This window comes from Saccoglossus kowalevskii, chromosome 5 (genome assembly GCF_978046115.1).
Source record: "Saccoglossus kowalevskii chromosome 5, keSacKowa6.1, whole genome shotgun sequence".
Taxonomy (NCBI): domain Eukaryota; kingdom Metazoa; phylum Hemichordata; class Enteropneusta; family Harrimaniidae; genus Saccoglossus; species Saccoglossus kowalevskii.
Genome location: NC_140645.1, coordinates 455,206 through 463,768, shown reverse-complemented (window position 1 = coordinate 463,768; position 8,563 = coordinate 455,206).

Here is an 8,563-nt window from a genome sequence, read left to right as displayed (position 1 = left end):
TTTTGATATTCTGTCAGTTATTTTTCTCTCGTATAACATATTCCATTTGTTTTATTATTGTAATGCTGTTATCTACATTGATTAATGGTAAAATAACTTTCAGCTTGGACTTGTAGTTTCCTTCACAATTAAATTGACTAAAATGTTTGTCGTCCAGTAAAATTTGCTTTTCTGTCAATTTAATAATTTATTACTGTACCCCATATATATATATATATGTTCCAAATTGTTTGTGTGCATTCACATATACAGGTACAAATGTAGGTGATGTAATATTTCATGCTCATTCTTACAAAAATGCCTAGATTACTTTGAGCCATTTAAGGATTTGTTTGAGAGTGTAATTTGTATACAATATATTGTGACATAATTTTCATTGAAAATTTTGGAGCATGTTTTCAAATGTAATGAGAAAGAGCATCAGATAGCAATTCCACTCCTCTTCTGTAATGTTGCAAAATTGTTTGAAGTAGAGTATGCTTTTGTAGGCATAACAAATTTGTAAGCTATGTATTCACGAATCATTTTAGTGTGACAATTTTTCAGATAGCAAAATTAGTCATCTGTAATAATGCCATTTGGTAGTTCAGACCCTATGAAACTGATGACATTTTAAACTTCCTTACCACAATAGTAGGTGATTCAATGTAAAACCAAGCAGATAAAGATCATCTCAGATTTTAAACTTGCCATTGCATATGAATAATCGTGATACATAAACAATTCCCTTACTTTTACCTTTGAATAACCACAAAACCTGCTATGATAAAAGGGTAACAATGGTGGGAATAAACTTTAAGAGTCAAAAGGATTGGACATATTTTTGTGATACCCCAATCTAGGGTCATATGAGAAATAGATTCCAACTACCTTGATTAGGTGCAAAGTACGGAGCTAGAGTGGACAATGGTTGAATAGAAGTGTAAAATACAGAACATGAGTGGACTGGTGGAATAGTGGTGAAAAGTACTGAATTAGAGTAGTAATTGGTTGGGTATTGGTGAAAAATACAGAACTAGAGTGGGCAGGCATTCAATAGAGGTGCAAGGTGCAAAACTAGACTAGTAAGTAGTTGAATAGAAGCGCAAAGTGCAAAACTAGTGTAATAAGTGTTGAAATAAACTTGCAAAGTAAGGAAATAGAGCTAATAGTGGATAAATGAGGTACGGACAGTGGTTGAATAGAGGTGAAAAGTAAAGAAACAAAGTAAGTGGTTGAATAGAGGTGCAAATTACCGAACTAGAGTGGGTAGTGGTGGAATGGAGGTGCAAAGTAAGAACAAGAGTGGACAGTTGTTGAACAGTGGTGCAATGTACTGAATTAGAGAAGGCAGTGGTGGAATGGAGGTGCAAAGTATGGAACTAGAGTAGGCAATGATGGAATAAACGTGCAAAGTACAGAACTAGAGTAGGCAATGATGGAATAAACGTGCAAAGTACGTAACTAGAGAGCCCAGTGGGTGAATAGAGGTGCAAAGTGCGGAACTAAAGTGGACAGTGTTTGAATACAGATACATATTGCAAAACTAGAATTGTAAGTGGTGGAATAGAGGGCAAAGTAGTGGAAACGTTGTGCAAAGTGTGAAACTATGCACGAAGTAGTGGCAAAGTGTGAAACTAGTGGCAAAGTAGTGGCAAAGGGGTGCAAAGTGTGAAACTGGTGGCAAAGTGCTGCAAAGTAGTAGCAAAGGGGTGCAAACAGTGAAAGTAGTGGCAAAGCGTGAAAGTAGTGGCAAAATAGTAACAAAGGGGGGCAAAGTGTGAAACTAGTTGCAAAGTAGTGGCAAAGTAGTGCAAAGTGTGAAACTAGTGGCAAAGTAGTGGGTAAATAGTGGCAAAGTGTGAAACTAGTGGCAAATTAGGGGAAAATACGGTAAAGTAGTAGCAAAGGGGCAAAGTGTGAAACTAGTTGCAAAGTGCCAAACTAGTGACAAAGTAGAGGCAAAGTGTGAAAATAGTAAAGTAGTGGCAAAGTGTGAAAATAGTAAAGTAGTGGCAAAGTACTGCAAAGTAGTGGCAAAGTACTGCAAAGTAGTGGCAAAGTATGGCAAATAAGTGGTAAAATATGGCAAAGTAGTGGCAAAATATGGCAAAGTAGTGGCAAAATAGTGAAAAAGTAGTGGCAAAGTACTGCAAAGTAGTGGCAAAGTACGACAAAATAATGGCAAAGTACTGCAAAGTATGGCAAATTAGTGGGAAAATATGGCAAAGTAGTGGCAAAATACGGCAATGTAGTGGTAAAGTACGGCAAAATATTGGCAAAGTACTGCAAAGTATGGCAAATTAGTGGGAAAATATGGCAAAGTACGACAAAATAGTGGAAAAGTAGTGGCAAAATACGGCAATGTAGTGGCAAAGTAGGGCAAAATGTGAAATTAGTGGCAATGTAGTGGCAAAGTAGTGGCAGTGGGGGTGCAAAGTGTGAAACTAGTGGCAAAGTGTGGCAAAGTAGTGGTAAAGTAGTGGCAAAGTTCTGCAAAATAGTGGCAAATTAGTGGAAAAGTACGGCAAATTAGTGGCAAAGTAGTGGCTAAGTACGGCAAAGTAGTGGCAAAATACGGCAAAATACTGCAAAGTTGTGGCAAAGTACGGCAAAGTAGTGGCAAATAGTGGCAAAGTACTGCAAAGTAGTGGCGAAGTACGGCAAAGTTGTGGCAGAGTAGTTGCAACGCAGTGGCAAAGTACGGCAACATAGTGGCAAAGTAGTGGCAAAGTACTTCAAAGTGGTGGCAATGTACTACAAAGTAGTGGCAAAGTACTGCAAAGTAGTGGCAAAGTTGTGGAAAAGCACTGCAAAGTAGTGGCAAAGTACGGCAAAGTAGTGTCAAAGTAGTGCAAAGTAGTGGCAAAGTGCAGCAAAGTAGTGTCAAAATACTGCAAAGTTGTGGCAAAGTACGGCAAAGTAGTGGCAAAGTACTGCAAAGTAGTGGCAAAGTACTGCAAAGTAGTGGCAAAGTCTTGCAAAGTGGCAAAATACGGCAAAGTAGTGGCAAAGTACGGGAAAGTACGGCAAAGTAGTGGCAAAATAGTGGCAAACTCGTGGCAATATAATGGCAAAGTAGTGCAAAAAGGTGCAAAGTCTGAAACTAGTGACAAAGTGTGAAACTAGTGACAAACTAGTAACAAAGTAGTGGCAAAGTAGTGCAAAGTAGGGGCAAAATACGGCAAAGTAGTGGCAGTGGGGGTGCAAAGTGTGAAACTAGTGGCAAAATGCTGCAAAGTAGTCGCAAAATAAAGGCAAAATAGTGGCAAAGTACTGCAAAGTAGTGGCAAAGTTCTGCAAAATAGTGGCAAATTAGTGGAAAAGTACGGCAAATTAGTGGCAAAGTAGTGCAAAGTAGTGGCTAAGTACGGCAAAGTAGTGGCAAAATACGGCAAAGTACGGCAAAATACTGCAAAGTAGTCGCAAAGTACGGGAAAATAGTGGCCAAGTACTGCAAAGTAGTGGCAAAGTGCGGCAAAGTAGTGGCAAAGTAGTGGCAAAGTACTGCAAAGGAGTGGCAAAGTAGTGGCAAAGTACGACAAAATAGTGGCAAAGTATTGGCAAAGTACGGCAAAATAGTGGCGAAGTACGGCAAAGTTGTGGCAGAGTAGTTGCAACGCAGTGGCAAAGTATGGCAACATAGTGGCAAAGTACGGCAAAGTAGTGGCAAAGTACTTCAAAGTAGTGGCAATGTATTACAAAGTAGTGGCAAAGTACTGCAAAGTAGTGGCAAAGTACTGCAAAGTAGTGGCAAAGTTGTGGAAAAGCACTGCAAAGTAGTGGCAATGTACTGCAAAGTAGTACCAAAGTAGTCGCAAAGTACTGCAAAGTAATGCAAAGTACGGCAAAGTAGTGTCAAAGTAGTGCAAAGTAGTGGCAAAGTGCGCCAAAGTAGTGTCAAAATACTGCAAAGTAGTGGCAAAGTACGGCAAAGTAGTGGCAAATAGTGGCAAAGTACTGCAAAGTAGTGGCAAAGTATGACAAAGATGTGGCAAAGTACGGCAAAATATTGGCAAAGTAGTGGCAAAGTATGGCAAAGTAGTTGCAAAGTAGTCGCAAAGTACTGCAAAGTAATGCAAAGTACGGCAAAGTAGTGTCAAAGTAGTGCAAAGTAGTGGCAAAGTGCGGCAAAGTAGTGTCAAAATACTGCAAAGTAGTGGCAAAGTACGGCAAAGTAGTGGCAAAGTAGTGGCAAATAGTGGCAAAGTAGTGGCAAAGTACTGCAAAGTAGTGGCAAAGTATGACAAAGATGTGGCAAAGTACGGCAAAATATTGGCAAAGTAGTGGCAAAGTACTGCAAAGTAGTGGCAAAGTACTGCAACGTAGTGGCAAAGTACTGCAAAGAAGTGGCAAAGTACTGCAAAGTAGTGGCAAAGTACGACAAAGTAGTGGCAAAGTACTGGCAAAGTACTGCAAAGTAGTGGCAAAGTCTTGCAAAGTAGTGGCAAAATACGGCAAAGTGGTGGCAAAGTACGGGAAAGTACGGCAAACTAGTGGCAAAGTAGTGGCAATATAGTGGCAAAGTAGTGCAAAAAGGTGCAAAGTCTGAAACTAGTGACAAAGTGTGAAACTAGTGACAAACTAGTAACAAAGTAGTGGCAAAGTAGTGCAAAGTAGTAGCAAAGTGGGGGCAAAATACGGCAAAGTAGTGGCAAAGTTCGGCAAAAAAGTGGCAAAATACGGCCAAGTAGTGGCAAAGTACGGCAAAGTCGTGGCAAAGTACTGCAAAGTAGTGGTAAAGTAGTGGCAAAGTACGGCAAAGTAGTGGCAAAATACGGCAAAGTAGTGGCAAAGTACAGCAAAGTAGTGGCAAAATACTGCAAAGTAGTGGCAAAATACGGCAAAATAGTGGCAAAATACGGGAAAGTAGTGGCAAAGTGCTGCAAAATAGTGGCAAAGTAGTAGCAAAGGGGGCAAAATGTGAAACTAGTTGCAATGTAGTGGCAAACTAGTGGCAAAGTGCTAAAAAGTAGTGGCAAAGTAGTGGCAAAATAGTGGCAAAGTAGTGCAAAAGAGTGGCAGAGTAATGGCAAAGTAGTGCAAAGTGCCAAACTAGTGACAAAGTAGTGGTAAAGTAGTGGCAAAGTGCTGCAAAGAGTAAACTAGTGGCAAAGTAGTGGCAAAATAGTAGCAAAGTAGTGGAAAAGGGGGCAAAGTGTGAAAATAGTTGCAAAGTAGTGGCAAGTAGTGGCAAAATACGGCAAAGTAGTGGCAAAGCACGGCAAAGTACTGCAAAGTAGTGGCAAAGTACGTCAAAATAGTGGCAAAGTACGGCAAAGTAGTGCATAGTGGCAACGTAGTGCAAAGTGGGAAACTAGTGACAAACTAGTGACAAAGTAGTGCGTAGTGTGAAACTAGTTGCAAAATAGTGTCAAAGTGTGAAACTAGTGGCAAAGTAGTAGCAAAGTAGTGGCAAAGGGGGGCAAAGTGTGAAAATAGTTGCACAGTAGTGGCAAACTGGTGGCAAAGTGCTGCAAAGTAGTGGCAAGTAGTTGCAAAGTAGTGGCAAACTAGTGGCAAAGTGCTGCTAAATAGTGGCAAAGTACGGCAAAGTCGTGGCAAAGTACGGCAAAGTAGTGGCAAAGTACGGCAATGTAGTGGAAAAGTAGTGGTAAAATATGGCGAAGTAGTGGCAAAGCACGGCAAAGTAGTGGCAAAGTACTGCAAAATAGTGGCAAAGTACGGCAAAATTGTGGCAAAGTACGGCAAAGTAGTGCATAGTGGCAAAGTAGTGGCAAAGTAGTGCAAAGTGGGAAGCCAGTGACAAACTAGTGACAAAGTAGTGCATAGTGTGAAATTAGTTGTAAAGTAGTGACAAAGTAGTTCAAAGTAGTGGCAACGTAGTAGCAAAGTACGGCAAAATAGTGGCAAAGTTGTGGTGAAGTAGTGGCAAAATACGGCAATGTACGGCAGAGTAGTTGCATAGTAGTGGCAAAGTACGGCAACATCGTGGCAAAGTACGGCAAAGTAGTGGCAAAGTACTGCAAAGTAGTGGCAAAGTACTGCAAAGTAGAGGCAAAGTACTGCATAGTGGCAAAGTCCTGACAAAGTACGGCAAAGCAGTGGCAAAGTACGGCAAAGCAGTGGCAAAGTACGGCAAAGTAGTGGCAAAGTTATGCAAAGTAGTGGCAAAGTAGTGGAAAACTATGGCAAAGCAGTGGCAAAGTACGGCAAAGTTGTGGCAAAGTTATGCAAAGTAGAGGCAAACTAGTCGCAAAGTACGGGAAAATAGTGGCTAAGTACTGCGAAGTAGTGGCAAAGCGCGGAAAAGTAGTGGCAAAGTACTGCAAAGTAGTGGCAAAGTACTGCAAAAGAGTGGCAATGTAGTGGCAAAGTACGGCAAAATAGTGGCAAAGTACGGCAACGTAGTGGCAAAATACGGCAAAGAAGTGGCAAATTACTGCAAAATAGTGGCGAAGTATGGCAAAGTTGTGGCAGAGTAGTTGCAACGTAGTGGCAAAGTACTGCAACATATTGGCAAAGTACGGCAAAGTAGTGGCAAAGTACTTCAAAGTAGTAGCAAAGTACTACTAAGTAGTGGCAAAGTACTGCAAAGTAGTGGCAAAGTATGGCAAAGTAGTGGCAAAGTACTGCAAAGTAGTGGCAAGGTACGGCAAAGCAGTGGCAAAGTACGGCAAAGTAGTGTCAAAGTAGTGGCAAAGTTATGCAAAGTAGTCGCAAATCCGGAAAAATAGTGGCAAAGTACTGCAAAGTAGTGGCAAAGTGCGGCAAAGTACTGCAAAGTAGTGGGAAAGTACTGCAAAGGAGTAGCAAAGTACAGCAAAGGAGTGGCAAAGTAGTGGCAAAGTACGGCAAAGTAGTGGCAAAATACTGCAAAGTAGTGGCAAAGTACCGCAAAGTAGTGGCAAAGTATGGCAAATTAGTGGTAAAATATGGCAAAGTAGTGACAAAGTACGTCAAAATTGTGGCAAAGTACTGCAAAGTAGTGGCAAAATAGTGAAAAAGTAGTGGCAAAGTACTGCAGAGTAGTGGCAAACTACTGTAAAGTAGTGGCAAAATACGGCAAAGTAGTGACAAAGTAGTGGCAAAGTACGGCAAAATATTGGCAAAGTACTGCAAAGTATGGCAAATTAGTGGGAAAATATGGCAAAGTAGTGGCAAAGTACGGCAAAGTAGTGGCAAAGTACGGCAAAATAGTGGAAAAGTAGTGGCAAAATACGGCAATGTAGTGGTAAAGTACGGCAAAATAGTGGCAAAGTACGGCAAAGTAGTGGCAAAGTAGTGAAAAAGTAGTGGCAAAGTACGGCAAAGTAGTGGCAAAGTATGGCAAAGTAGTGGCAAAGTATGGCACAATAGTGGAAAAGTAGTGGCAAAATACGGCAGTGTAGTGGCAAAGTAGGGCAAAATGTGAAATTAGTGGCAATGTAGTGGCAAAGTAGTAGCAAAGTAGTGGTAGTGGGGGTGCAAAGTGTGAAACTAGTGGCAAAATGCTGCAAAGTAGTCGCAAAATAAAGGCAAAATAGTGGCAAAGTACTGCAAAGTAGTGGCAAAGTTCTGCAAAATAGTGGCAAATCAGTGGAAAAGTACGGCAAATTAGTGGCAAAGTACTGCAAAGTAGTGGCTAAGTACGGCAAAGTGTTGGCAAAATACGGCAAAGTACGGCAAAATACTGCAAAGTAGTGGCAAAGTACGGCAAAATAGTCGCAAAGTATGGCAAAGTAGAGGCAAAGTAGTGGCAAAATACGGCAAAGTAGGTAGATTCTACAGCTAAGTTACGTATTTTCAACACTGCTGTATCGGAAACGCTTGACAAACATGCCCCCATGAAGGAGAAGACTGTTCACGTTCGTGTGGCCGAGCCGTGGATAAATGTTGATATTTACCACGCCCGCACTGAACGCCGTAAAGCTGAACGGACGTGGCGGCGAACTGGTTTAACTGTCCATCGCCAAATATACAAATCTAAACGAAATAAAGTTAATGATCTTATTGATGTATCACGTAGGAGTTATTTCGCTGATAAGATCGCGGATTGTAATGGTGACCAAAGAAAACTGTTTTCCATCGTAAATGGTCTTCTAGGCTCGACAAATAATTTGAATGCGTTGCCGATTCACGATAACAAAATAAATTTAGCGAATCGTTTTAGCATGTTTTTCGTGGATAAGATTAAGAAAATCAATCAAGGACTAAATCTAAATTTATTGAATGGAAACCGTTTTAACGAACTGCACAAGTTCTCTGGTGATGAATTGAAATGTTTTGAACCAGCCACGGAGGATGAAATAATTAAAATTATAAAAAAATCGTCGTCGGCTTCGTGCGATTTGGACTGTTTACCCACTAATATATTAAAAGATGAAAAGATCCTTTCTATCCTGCTTTCACCTATAACAGATATCATAAATGAATCACTTCGCACTGGAAGTGTTCCTGAGAAAATGAAATGTGCGCTGATTAAACCTCTGCTCAAGAAAGCATCGTTGGATTCAAACATGCTGAAAAATTATCGACCGATTTCTAATTTGTCTTTTATATCTAAAGTCCTTGAACGTGTCGTTGCATCCAGAGTGAAACAACATTTAGAGAATTATTCGTTGTATGAAGAGTTTCAATCAGC